Source organism: Callospermophilus lateralis, chromosome 7 (genome assembly GCF_048772815.1).
Source record: "Callospermophilus lateralis isolate mCalLat2 chromosome 7, mCalLat2.hap1, whole genome shotgun sequence".
Classification (NCBI taxonomy): Eukaryota; Metazoa; Chordata; class Mammalia; order Rodentia; family Sciuridae; genus Callospermophilus; species Callospermophilus lateralis.
This window is the reverse complement of record NC_135311.1, coordinates 43470014-43484443: the sequence shown is the minus strand read 5'-3', so window position 1 is coordinate 43484443 and position 14430 is coordinate 43470014.

Genomic DNA, 14430 nt, shown 5'->3' with positions numbered 1-14430 from the left:
ATAAATTAGAGAAAGAAAGCATTCTTACTTCTTGTGTGTGTTTTGTGATGAAATCTATTTTAAAGTCAAATTTGTGGAAATGCTTACTGGTTTTTAACCTTCATAAATTTTCTGTAAACAATGAATGCAACACATAATTATTTTTAAAAGGGAATAACTAACTGACGAAGAATGAACACAGGTACTTGTAACTATTGAAAAATAGAGTGGGGTGTGGTGGTGTGTACTGATGCTGATACTCAGAAATAATAAAGTTTTCAATGTAGATTAAGCAAGAAATCACAGAATGCATATCATTCTGATTTCATAAATGATAATCAATTAAACACTAAAGCATTTTAATATTTGATTCATTAGTCCTGAAAAGAAAGAAGTGGCCCCATAAGCTAAATTGGTTTTCTTCGCTCTCTAATTACTATTGGAAAAAATAATGGGAACACCTAATACATTGTGAAGGGTCTTCTATATATATATATATATATATTTCAAGATTATGGTCAATATCAGACAATAGTAGTATGTATGGCTAAATTTATTGCCTTTTAGAACTTTACATAGTTGCAGATAGAGTGGAGGATGCTGATTTGGGTCTAAATTTTAGAAACTACTGTTTTATATGGTACTGGGGATTGAAACCAGGGGTGCTTTATCATTCATATATATTCACAATTCTTCAATATTTTGTTTTGAGAACTGGTCTCTTTTAGTAACCAAGGGTGGTCTTGAAGTTGTGATTCTTCAAGGCCTCAGCCTCTATGATATTTCAGATTACAGGTATGTACCACCACATCAGGCCAGGACACTACCTATTAATTTTTACATGCATCTAATAATCAAAACTATTTTAAATATTCCTGCTTTTTCTTTTATTTAAAATATTCAATACTAACTTTCTGACATTGCTGGAGAGAATCTGCCCCTTCCCTCCTCCCACTCTGCTTGGGGCACACACAGAAAGAAACCAGAAAAACTGGTCTCAAAATATACTAAAATTCACTCTACAGCCATTCATTTCTAAACAGAACAAAAAATAAACAAACAATTATACTGAAGCCAGAGACAGTGAAACAGGCCTGTCGTCACCAACAGCTTTGGAGGCTGAGGCAGGAGGACTGCAAATTGGAGGCCAGTCTCAGAAACTCAGTGAGGGTCTGTCTCTAAATAAAATATAAAAAAGGCTGGGGATGGGGTTCAGGAGTTCAATGTCCCTGGGTTCCATTCCTGGTACCAAAAAATAAAAAAAAAAAATGCAGACTTCTTGTGCTCATGCTGGACATACCTGGAAATGGATGATTACAGCAAAAACAAAGATGGAGGCAATGAGATTCATGAGGTAGAGGAGATTCTGGTGTGAGAAAACCTCTCTAAGGGCTTGGACTTTGTCTGTTTTCATGGCCCAGAGATGGAACACTACAAGATGGCAACCTCCAATTCCATGCCTGTTGGCAGAGGAGGACACAAACGTGAAGGGAAGAACAAAGGGCTGGACTCCGCTGGGTCTTGGGCCTCCTCCTGGCCAAAGCAGAGGCAGGAGAACAGAATCAGCGAGGAGACTCAGCCAGGAGACTCACGGCACCAACAGTCACAGGGTCACAATCTGGATTTTTTTGGCACCAAGTATGGAACCCAGGGGCCCTCAGGCACTGAGCCCCACTCCCAGCCTATTTGCATTTCATTCACTGACAGCATCTCACTGAGTTTCTGAGGCCTTGCTGTTGCTGAGGCTGGCCTCCAAGTTGATATCCTCCTACCTCAGCCTCAGCAACAGGCAGAAAGGGCCCTGGCCTTAGGAAAAGGCAACAGACCAGCCAGGGACACTGCAGCACAGGGCACCAAGGACTGAGAACTTCAGAAATGGCATGAGACTGACTTTAGAACAAGAACACAGTGGGAAACGCTGTCACCATGGCCCCTGCGGCCCAGATCGGTGCTTCACTAAACGTGGCATCTGTGGGCAGAGTGGCTAATAGCTGGGGACTCAGATGTCCCAGTCTCTCCCTGGGACTGCATTTTCCTGTCACCCCAGAATTGGCACAGCAGGACTCGTGTCACCTTCTGGAGGACCACTCAGATGGGCCATTTGTCCTGTAGACCACATGGACAGGATATCTGTGACAGAAAGGCTGTCCTAGCTTTCCCTGGCCCCCTGGCATACCCGTGGTGGTCTTCTTACAGCCCCTCTCCCTGCCGCCTGTGGCTGTGTAGGACAACCGCTGATGTCCCTATGGTAAAGAATCTGGAGACATGAAACCTTGAGCATTTTGTAAAGGAGGAAGTTCAGCAATCTCAGGGGAAGAGAGTAGGGACTTGTCCTGGCTCCTCTTGCCACCAATGACCTCTCTGAACTCCCTGCACTTGCTCCGCTGAGCCATAAGTGGACCCTCAAACACACCAACTCATCTCTGCCCCAGGGCCTTTGCACCCGCCAGGTTCTCTAGGTGGACCTGTATCACTCTTCCCCAGTCACCCCATCTTCCTTCTCTGCTCTATTCTGACCCCGGGGCCCCGGGATGACACTGACGCTCACACACCTTACATTCTATCCCTTTGTATTATTAACACCCACAGAAGCGCCTAGTGCTTAACAGCACCTTACTGACAAATGTCTGGAATGATAGTTGGGTGACATCAATGGCAGGGTGTGGGCCTTAGAAGCTTTCTGAATTTTTAACATGGTCATTTCTTGAAAATCACTACCCTCTGATCTCTAGGAAATGGGTTGTTTCATGCACTAGTGTCACAGGGGGCAAGAGCCATGTGACATCTATACTGTCCACCTCCCTCCCAGCCTGGACTGTCATAAACCTCAGGGAAGAAGGACCAACATCACTCTCCATTCTAGGGGCCCTTCCACACCACACTTTACAGGTCACAAGCTGAGCCGTGGTGGCACTCCTGCTAACAGGAAAGCCTTTCAGCTGAAAGCTACCTGAGCCTGCTCCACCATCCTCTTGCCCGTCCTGGGGCTGTCCCCGTGGCTCCACCATTTTGGCTCCTTACAGCACCACTAAAAGCCCCCCAGGTAAGATCTCAGCCCCAACGAGGTTCCAGAGGTGGCCAAGGCAGCCACCTCCATGTCTCAGTTGTCTGTGGCCTTCATCTCTCCCTAAGTCCTAAGGCCCTCACTCTGATGTCACACTGGCTGACTGAGGCTGAATGGCTTTGCCACCTTGCCAGACATTTTCTCAGCCTGTCTCCAAGGGACAGCAAATCATTCCTTCAAAACTGTCCCCTCACTCACCATCCTGCTCCAGAGCAAAGTGATCCTCTGGCTGGCTGCCACGGCCCAAGCCTTCACTGACTGGTCCCCTGTGGTCACCACTGCTCCCACTCTTTTTGAAGGCAGCCCCCCGCCAAAGCCAGGAGGTCTTGGAAGACTCCTTAACTCCTACCCAGATTTCACCACCACATCCACAGCTGGGGCCCAGCTGCTTTGCCCCCAGATCCTCAATTCACCTTATATTTTCTGAAATTCTAGGAAGAGTCTCATGTCACCTTTGCCTACTCTTCTGTAAGTGTCGCTGACACTCCTACCTGGGGTCCAGTCTTTCCCATGAGATCTCTCAGGCACCCTGCAGGGACTCATCTACAGTTTCCTCAATTTGATGTTATGGCAGTGAAAGCCAAGAACCAGCTCCACAGTCAATTCCAAGAAAACACAAAAAATGCACACAAATATTTTCCATGAGAGACTTCCCAGCAAAAAACAGATTCAGGGTTCAGAGGCCAAAAGAAAAAGAAAAGAAAAAAAAAGTCAATTTCCCTCTTCTAAGAAGTCTCACATGTTTTTCAATTTTTATTTTATTAAGATTTGTAAGCCAGGTGTCATGGTGCATGCCTGCAATCCCAGTGGCTCTGGAGGCTAAGGCAGGAGGATTGCAAATTGGAGGCTAACGTCAGCCAAATTGGGGCTCTAAGCAACTCAGCGAGACCCTGTCTCTGAATAAAATACAAAAGAGGGTTGGGGACGGGGCTCAGGGGTTAACTGTCAATGAGTTCAATTCCCAGTGCCTTCCTCTCCAAACTGGCAATACTGTGGGTTGAACCCAGGAACAGTCATTCTACCCATGACTGTTTTAAGACAGGGTCTCACTTCTTTGCCAAGGCTGTCCTTGAACTTGTAATCATCGAACTAACTGCTCCTAGCCTGAACAATTGGTTTGGTGTAGAAATTTCATTTTTAGAATCTTATTCGCTAAGAACAACTGCTAAAATATGTGCAGGTGATTGCCCAAGGATATTAACTTTCATGCTAACTGTGACTGAGAAAGAACTGAAATGTCCACCAGAAGACAATTGACTAAAATCAACACTTCTTTATCCTTGCAGTGCAGGTTCTTGCTAAGAAATTTGAGGCAGGATTACTCTGTGGCATGCTAACTGTCCTTGAAATATTCTTATAAGACATGAAAGTTTAGATATCATTTTGATTGTAAGTGTTGTTGTTGTTATTGTTATCATAATAATAATAATAATAATAATAATAATAATAATAATTATTATTATTATTATTATTATTATTACTATTATTATTTGGTACTAGGGATTTAACCCAGGACCACTTAACCCCTGAGCCCTGTCCCCAGCTCCTTTTATATTTTATTTAGAGATAGGGCCTCACTAAGTTGCTGAGGCTGGCCTCCAGTTTGTGATCCTCCTGCCTCGGCCTCCTGAGCTGCTGGGATGACAGGCTTGAGCTTCTGCACTCAGCTATAATTTTAAACATTTGCACACTGAAAATTAAGAAGAAATGATTCTGAAACAGTTATTTTCCCCCAGAGGAATACTCTGCATACATGAAAACTTCCAGCAGATGTGCCCAACGGGAGGCAGGGCCCTTACCTTGGTCGGTGTTGATGGTGGTGGGGTTGAAGGCCTTCCCCAGGATGGTTTCACAAATGTTGCTTGAGATGGAGAGGGAAAATCCAGAGCCCAGGCCGTTCCCTTTATAATGAAACTCATCCAAAAGGAGGACGATCAAGCCTGCCACAAAGAACTGCAGAATTAAAATAAATTAATTAATAAAAGTGAACTCTGTGTTACTGGCCCCAGTGCCCTGGTTCCTTCCATCTTCAATGACAGGGCTCTCTGCTATGAGGGCCAAATAAGAGACCCTTCTCAATCTGCCTCATGGGAATTCAGAAGCCAAAGCCAGGGTCTTTCAATTCTCTATTATTTTTTTTAAATCTATTTTTTAGTTGGAGGTGGACACAACATCCTTTTTTTATTTTCATGGGGTGCTGAGGATCGAGCCCAAGGCCTTGTACATGCCAGGTGAACCTCTGCCACTGAGCCCCAGCCCCAATATTTTTTTTTGTTTCTTAATTGTTTTGGGGTTTGCAGGTGGACAGCAGGCCTTTATTGATTTCAATATTTCTCGTTTTAGATGGGCACAGTGTCTTTATTTGAATGATTTCTTTTTGGGTGGTGACCAGCCTCCAACCCGGGGCCTTACCCTGCTCAGGCCAGTGTTTAGCCTTGAGCCCAGCCCTGAGCCTGGCCTGGCCCCAGCTCTGGCTGAGTACTGCTGAGGAGGAAGAGGGACAAGAGGGTCACTCAGAAAGCGTGGTGAGAGTCGGGGTTCACCTGAGTGGTGATCAGAAGGCAGATCCCAGAACCCATCTTTGAGGGGGTCCCTGTCCATGCCTATCATCACATCCCTAATGGACTGGCCGATGGTGACAATCATGCCAAACACTAGGGTCCTAAGAAAATCTTGAGCAGAGTGTGGCAGGAATATAGATGACAAATACTGACACTGCCCATAGGCAAGTGCTTTACTAAACTTCAGACCAGTCATCCTAAATTTTTTTTTTTAAAAAATGATCTTGAATTCTTAATATGGAAAAACATTTTTAAAAAATTGTCAATGGTAACGAGAAAACTTCTGAGGCTGTAGCTCAGTGGTAGAGGCACTGAGTTCCATTTTCAGGTCTGCATAAAAAAATATTGAAAACAAAGAGAGAAAGAGAAAAAAACACCCAATTTGGGCTTTAGAAAAATAATGCAAATTTTTTGTTTGTTTGTTTTGATTTTGGTACTAGGGATTGTACTCAGGGTCACTCAACCACAGAACCTCATTCCCAGCCCTATTTTGGTTTTATTTAGAGACAGAGTCTCACTGAGCTGCTTAGGGCATCGCTGTTGCTGAGGTTGGCTTTGACTCACAATCCTCCACAATCAACCTCCCGAACTGCTGGAATTAGAGGTGCGCACCACTGCACTAAGCCGAGTATATTATAAAATGTCAAAAATAAAAATTAAATAAAGAAAACCACTTATTAGTTCCTTAGAAGGATAATGCATTAATTTAAGGCATTGAATAATAAATGCATTACTTAATATTTAATAATGCATTACTTAATTCATTAATGATTAATGCATTAATACATAAATATATTCTACAATCTTGATTTGTGTCTGAAACTCACAATTTAAGTTAGATGGATTTCTCACTGAATTATTTAACCTACTAACTTAAGATTTCCAAGACATGCTGTATGGAAGATGGCAGAGTAGAAAATTGTAAATATTGTTTTCTAAATAGCTCATTCCAGTTAATAGAGGCTAGGCTTGGCTGACTCTGAGGCTGGACCCCATTATTGGGGCTGCCTATCATTTGATACAGCCAATACTCTTAACCTAGTTTAACAGCATGAAGAAACTGAGACTCCAGAACTATTATCTAAATTTCTTCCACATCAAAAAATCTAATCAACAGCAGAGCTGGACTGAGAGGATCACATTTTTTCTCATTAAATCCTTTTAAATACAGAAGAAAAATAGCACTTGCTAAATAACTACCATGTGTTAGGCACTGTGAGAGTGATTATTTAATTTAATCCTCTTTTTCTTTTTTTTTTTTATACTGAGAACTGAGCAGACGTGCTTCACCTCTGAGTCTCATCCCCAGCCATTTTTAATTTTTTTTAGAAACAGGGTCTCACTGAGGTGCTTAGGGCCTCACTAAGTTGCTGAGGTTGAACTCCAAATAGTGATCCTTCTGCCTCGGCCTCCAAAGCTGCTGTAATTAGAAGCATACTCCACAGCATCTGGCTTTGATTGAATTCTTATGACAGCTCTGAAGTAGATGTCACCTCCTTCGTGAGGTATGGAAATCATGGCTGGTGAAGGGGTGACCTCCATGCACTGATCCTTCAAGTCCATCCTCTGGGGCATTCCGGCCCTCCCCTGCCCTGCCTGGCCTTCCCCCATACCCAGCACCTCCCAGAAGTGCTCTCTCACTCACAGGCCATGGAGCACCTACAGGGACGGCAGGCAAAGCACACAGGCCAAACTGGGCTGTTTTAATGCCCCCAATTTTAGAGCCAATTCAAATTCTCAACTAGACACCAGAAATTTACCCATGATCTTTCTTAAAGTTCTGGGCTCATGTTGAAGAGGGCTTGGTCTTTTGGGGTGTCACCCACTTCAATCATCTTGGTGCAAGCCAAGAGCTGCATGATGAGGCCCAAGGTGACCATTGCAGAGATACCGAGCTCCATGAGTGTGCCTAAAGAAACAGGCAGCCACAAAGCCCCTGTGAGATCAAGAAAGCAAGACATTATTTAATAAAATGAACCTACAGAATTGAATGTGACCCCTTTTCCACATTGGATGGGCTTCAGGTTGCTGGCAGCAATTATAGCATAACCCCCCAAAACCAAAGATAAGAACACAACTCAGTCTCTTTGTCGAGCCCACCAGACCCCATGTCATTCTGTTTGGAAAGTCACGTACCCCTCAAGAGCCTGCTGCATTCCCATCCCCATGGACAGATCCATTCTGGATGGACAGAGAGGCCCGTCCTTCATCAGTTCATAAAACTGGAGAACATTCCAATCATTTCCTGAGTCTGCAGATGGGGCTGGCACATTTGGATCTAGTTGGGAATCAACCTTCCCTTTCCATCATGTTCAGATGAGCTCTGATTCTGTGTGACTGGAACCTCTTTGGAACCCCATTTTTAAACCGTGTTCATCAAATGCACCATCAACATACACAAGAAAATCATTTCTAGACCCACAGGTGACTGGTTAGATTTGACCCTCCACTGTCACTCATGGTTTTGATCCATATATTTCACCTGTAGATATGAAAAAGATGCAGCTGGGAAACCAATAGAGAGTTCTAGAGAGTGTTCTATGTGGACTCACCATCTCATTTCAGGGATTTCAAACACTCTAGTTTTTTTAAGTTTTCAGAAATTCTCAAGCAGAGACTTATCTTGCTCTTCCAGGTTTTGTATTGCATTCAAACCCAACTCTTAAGAAGATGGTGTTTCCCAGGCTGAATGCACCATTGATCAGGCTATTTGACGTGGCACATGCAGACTTTTCAGGCCACAGAGCTGCCCATTCTCTGAGCTCCAAAGAAAGGCTGTAGTTCAACTAAATGGTGCTGGTCCAGCAGAAAAGAGGCACAGTGAGTCTGAGCCTCCCTCTGTTGGAGGCCAGAAGCCCTCACATCCAGTAGAAAGGGTCCACAGAATCTGAGGCCATAATACCAAACAAAGGATCTGGAAACAAGTAGAAACCAAGGGAGTGGCACATGGTTCCCCCCTCTCCCCCTTGCCCCAACAACAGCACAGGAGACCGGATTGACCTGACAGCAGACCAAGAAGATGAAAAGGGGGATGGCTCGCCAAAGCACCTTTGCCTTCAACTGGATCTGCAGAAGAGGTAGAATCAGAGGACATGAAGTTTCCCAGTAAGTCATTAAAAATAGAGTCCAACAGACACTTTCTCTGATCACCAAGAAAGGCCAAGGTGGGCTGGTGGCACAGCTCCATGGGGAAGCACTTGCCGAGCATGCATGATATTCTGGGTTTAGTCTCCAACAGAAAACCTCCACCAAAAAAGCGAAGAAGCCAAACCATGCACCAAGCAGAGTCCTGAAAGGTGAGTCTCATGCTTTCTGTGGACAAAGCCAATGCGAAGAAGTCCGTAGGTATTACGTCTGGGAATGCTCATATAATACAGCATCATGATCTTCCCACTGCTTAAGTGAGTTCAATGGCAAAGCTGTACTCTTAACCATTGACGTGAAGAGTTTAGATGCTCAAGGAGGGGCAAGAGGAAGGCAAGTTCAATGACAGCCTCAGCAAAAGTAAGGCAGTGAGTCACTCTATGGGACCCTGTCTCTCAATAAAAAACAAACTAGGTCTGGAGACATCTCTCAGTGAGTGGTTGCTTCTGAGTTCAATTCTAGGGATAAGTAAGTAAGTAAGTAAGTAAGTAAGTAAGTAAATAAATTCTTTCTGTTGTTGATATTTTTAAAATAATATTAATCTTTATTTTATTTACCGCTTCTCTGATGTTTAGTATTTTTTCTTCTACTAGCTTTGGGTCAAGCATGTTCTTGATTTTCTACCTCCTTGAAGAGGGATTCTTGGTTGTTTTCTTTTTTAATATAGGTATGTACTGATCTAATCTTAAAATTGCCTCTGCTCTATGATATAGGGTTTTTTATTTTGTGTTTCTATCATTTTTCTCAAGAATCTTTAAAAATTTCCATTCTGTTTGTCATTGACTCTGCTATTTGAGAGCTTTTTGTTTTAATTGCAGACATGCAGGATGTTTCTGAAGTTCCACCTGTTGTAGGTTTCCAGTTTTATTACATTGTGTTCGAAAAAAAGTTATTTCAAATGATTTTTAGCTTTTAAAATTTGTTAAGGTTTGTTTTATTACTTAATTTGTTGTCTATTCTGGAGAATGTTGTTGTTACTGTTGTGAAGAATTTGTCGTCTTTTGGTTTTTGTTGGAAAGTTCAGTTAAGCCTATCTGCTCTGCAGTGAAGTTTAAATTCTGTGTAAAGCAAGAAGAGACAGAAGCAAGGTGTTGTGTATATTGTATTTCTGATGAGAGGATCAAGTCTGTGAGATTTTCCAGAGTACTTATGGTTTTGTTTATGTGACTTCTGGTAACAATTAGTGTTTATTTTGTGTGTGTCTGTGTGTGTGTGTGTGTGTTTGTGTGTGTGTGTGTGTGTGTGTGTAGGGGGGTTGTATGTTGTATTTCTGTGTGAATGCATACTCAGTGTTTGGTTATATCATGTGCATGCCTTCCGGAAGTGTAGAGTATATAGGAATGTATCAGCCTGAATTTGGAAAGTATACATTATAATTGCATGTCCATCAGTACCTGGGTGATAACAGGCAGGTGTATTTGTGGGTATGTATATATTGTTTTAGAAAGGAAGTGGTGGTGTGTGTATTCGGGGAAAGCAGGGATAAAGGTGATTTATGCATCTGTGTTTTTGTTGGAATGGCAGTGAGTTGTGGGTCATGCACCTGTTTCTAAATGTGAGGTGTTTCAATGATATCTGTGGTGAAATGGGTTTTAATGAGTGTGCCTCTTTCCATGTATGTGCCTCAGCAAGAGGTGTTCACAGGTCTCTGTGGCTGGGTGGCATGTGTGCATAAAAATCTCTTTGAACTTCCCCAAGATTGATTGGAACCAGAAATACCCTGATTACAAAAATGTAACATTCTTAACCTTAAATGACACAGGTACAACCACTCACATACACACATAAACATGAGTCCATATTCCCAGAATCACTTGATACGCAAACACCAACTCCAAAAAACACATAAAGATTCTCAACCCTCTCCAAATGTACACAACAATGATGTCACCTACAATCTACTCATTGTCATTTCCCAAATACATATATAACACATGTGTTGCCTTAATACACATATTTTACCCTGCACTCTAATGTCATACCCTTCCGTAAACAAAAAATAAAATTAAATTAAAAAATCAATATTTTGTGAATATCAAAAAGTATTCACCAAAATACTCCATTCAAACACTCTTCATAATAATTATTCACAAGTCCCACCATGTCATAATAACCCATATACACTGTCAGTACCTAATCCTCCTACCTTGTTTTCCCATATAAATATAACTTCTATATTATCTCAGTGGAAACACACACTACCCATCTACTATTTGAGAATGAATACTCAGCCATCACACTTCCTAAATACATTCACAGTCCTAGATTATACAAGTCTGGGAACACACGTGTCCATCTGAATCTACAAACCCACAGTACTCCCACAGACCCAAAGTACATGCAGCCACTCTCTCACTATTAAAGGGCACAGAACTCACTATTAATGTACAAAACTGCTCATTCTTTCTGATATACACAGTTAACAGCACACAACACTGTGGAGCTCTGAAAATCCTCAGTAGCATAAACTTTCTATCTTCCAGATGCCTGACTCTAAACCCAGAGTTCCTCATGCCCAAATTAATACAAATACACAGCAAAATCCAAACAATTCCAATCAATAACCTTCCTTACAAAGTCTCACACATATTCCAGTCACCTCCATGAAACACTTAAAATAGATATGAAGTAGGACTGAAGAGGCTGGATACCACAGGAATTTTCAGAAAGCAGGTTTATTGGATGTTGCCAATCAGTCCAGAGTGTGGCTCATGCCTGAAACATTCTAGGGACAGATAATTTCAAAATATTTTGACTTTTATGTCCCATGCGGGAAAAGGACTTGAAGATTCACTTGACAAGTGTTTTTCATTCCATTCTCTAGGCCAGACAAAGGGTTTCACACGTATTTACCAAAAAAATAAATAAATAAAATAATAAAAATCTGGCATTTACAAGAAAGAGGAAGCTACCAACCACAGTAACCTTTGCATACTTGCTGCTGATCTGACAAGAGAAGAAGCTTAATTATGGCAAGGGTCTTCTGGTTGAGAGTATCTGGTGTGCTTCAGATACACTCATCTTCAGACCACACATCAATCAGTATCACCCATAAAGCAATCACACAAACTCTCCCTCAGTAACTGAATGGAGCAAACAAATTACTTATTAACATGACAACAATTTGTATTCTCAAATGAAAACATTTACAATCACCTCTATGTTGCAAACATGCACATACACAGAATGCCTCAGAATATGAAGTTCAACAACAAATCTCAGATGTACAGACACTGCTAACTCCTCCTACATACTCACAAAGGACACCCCTCCATTCCCAAAAATAACATGATCACCTCAAAGCAATAAACAAGAAAATACACAGCAGTCCACTTGAGACATTATCAACAGAATCTATACACATCTATGTGCCACATATACATAATTCTAAACACCCCAACATACCCCATGATTCCATTCTCTCCAAATCTCTGAACACCAAAGATTATGTACCTAAATTCTGACCTATACATCAACATACACATACATTCTAAAATCTGAAAATGCACAGATCCAACACATAATAGTAAGACAACATCCTAACTCCTCTCAAATGCATTCACAATAGTCATGTTCACAATAGTCCACAATGCCAACAACACCTACAGACGCACCACTAAAACCCTAAACACATGTCCTGCCAGAAAGGTACTCAGCCAACAATGACCAAAGAAATCACTCAGAAAATATTTACACGCGACAACCAAACAGTCCCACACAGGAGAATTTATGGTGTCTTGTTTCATATCCTTTCCATACCTATACACATGAAGCACATAAAAGCACAAAGTACTGGTGCTAGAGAAACAAGTTCTTGTGTTTTCTCTCTCTCTGTCTCTCTCTCTCTCTCTCTCTCTGTCTCTCTCTCTCTCTCTCTCTCTCTCTCTCTCTTTCACTCTCTCTCTCTCTCACACACACCCACAAACAAACACACACACACACATACAGAACATTACATACATAATCTGAACACTGACACACCCAGTTCAAGGATATTATCTTGTGGGCTCTGCACACAGAGGTAGAGGGGTGAAGATGCAGATTTCAGGCACATACCTTGCTGTTGAAAATGTAAGAAAATATAAAAGTGCAAAGGAAAGAGCACATTCCCTCCTATAAAACTGAAAGTTACTTGCCAGCCACTCATTAACTCCTTAATATAGAGAAAACTCTTCAAATAATAAGAGAGTACTCTCAGATAATGCTTCTGGAGATGAAGGTACTCTGCGACAATTAAGGCGTTTCTAAAAAAGAGAATCACCCCAAATAGATTCGTTTGAGTATCCACCATCAGCCGAGATGGATATCTTCCAGCTAGAAAGCCAGACCATTGTGCAATGTGTGTTCCAATGCCAGGGCTTGACTTGTTCACCTGGGCTCCCCCCTAAGCCACATCAGCTCCAATTTCTGAATGGGGTCTCCAGTGTTCTCACACAAGAGGCCTTTGGCATCCTTACATGTCCAACTTATAATCTGAAGATATTACTGGCATGTTTGTTTGTCAAAAAATTAGTGAGTAAATTGTCAGCTTTTCTTTGTTACCTTCAGACAGAAGAGGTGAATCTGGTTAGAGGAAGGTCTGGGGCCTCTTATGTTTCGGACAGCAGCTGTCCTAATCAATTTCCAAACCTGTGATAATATACCTGAGATCACCACATTCAAAGGAGCAGAGATTTATTTTGGCTTATGGTTTCAGAGATTAGAGTCCACAAATATCAACAGTGCATTCTCAATAGTTTTTGCCCAAAATCTCTTCTGAGACTCAAAGGAACATAGTGACGCTGAACCCTTAATTGAACGTTTTTTTTTTTTTCTGCCATTCTCTTCTTTTTAATTCATGAGTATAGCTTTCTTTTCTCCCCACACCCTCAACCCTATCTTAATGACTAACCATGGAGTCAGTTAAAAGCAAGAAAGTCAGTTAAAAGGGCCCTTGCACTGGGCACTCCACCTTACTATGTCACAGGAAATGTCCAATTTAAAGGTATTGGCAGAAGTGTACAGAAGACACTGACTAGGAGGGAAGCCAGACACACACCTTCAGAATTGCAAGCATATAAAAAATCACATTATCTTAGATTCACAGGTCTGGGATGTGTCAGGGTCCACTGGACCCAGATATAACCCACAGAATACCAACTTCTTTAAATAACAGTTTTTTAAAAGAGAGAGAGAGAGAGAGAGAGAGAGAGAGAGAGAGAGAGAGAGAGAGAGACAGAGACAGAGAGACAGAGACAGAGAGAGAGAGAGAGAGAATTTTCTAATATTTATTTATTAGTGTTTGGCAGACACAACATCTTTATTTTTATGTGGTGCTGAGGATCAAACCTAGCACTGCACACATGCCAGGCGAGTGAGCTACCACTTGAGCCTCATCCCCAGCTCCATAGTGACATCTATTTTTAGTTGTCTATCAATATTTATTGATTTATATATGGTTCTAAGAATTGACCCATGTGCCTCACACATGCCAGGCAAGCTATCTTCCACTGAGCCATGACTCCAGACCCCTCTAAAGGACAGTCTGTCAACACTAGTAAACTGTGCTTGTGTCCACCTGCCCAAGACTGTGAGAACAATTTCACATAACACACTGTATACACTTTCACTCAGCAGTACTAAGCAAGATGAAACCAGGAGCTAGCCATTCATCTCTGAAATGCTGAATTGTTGCCAATGAAG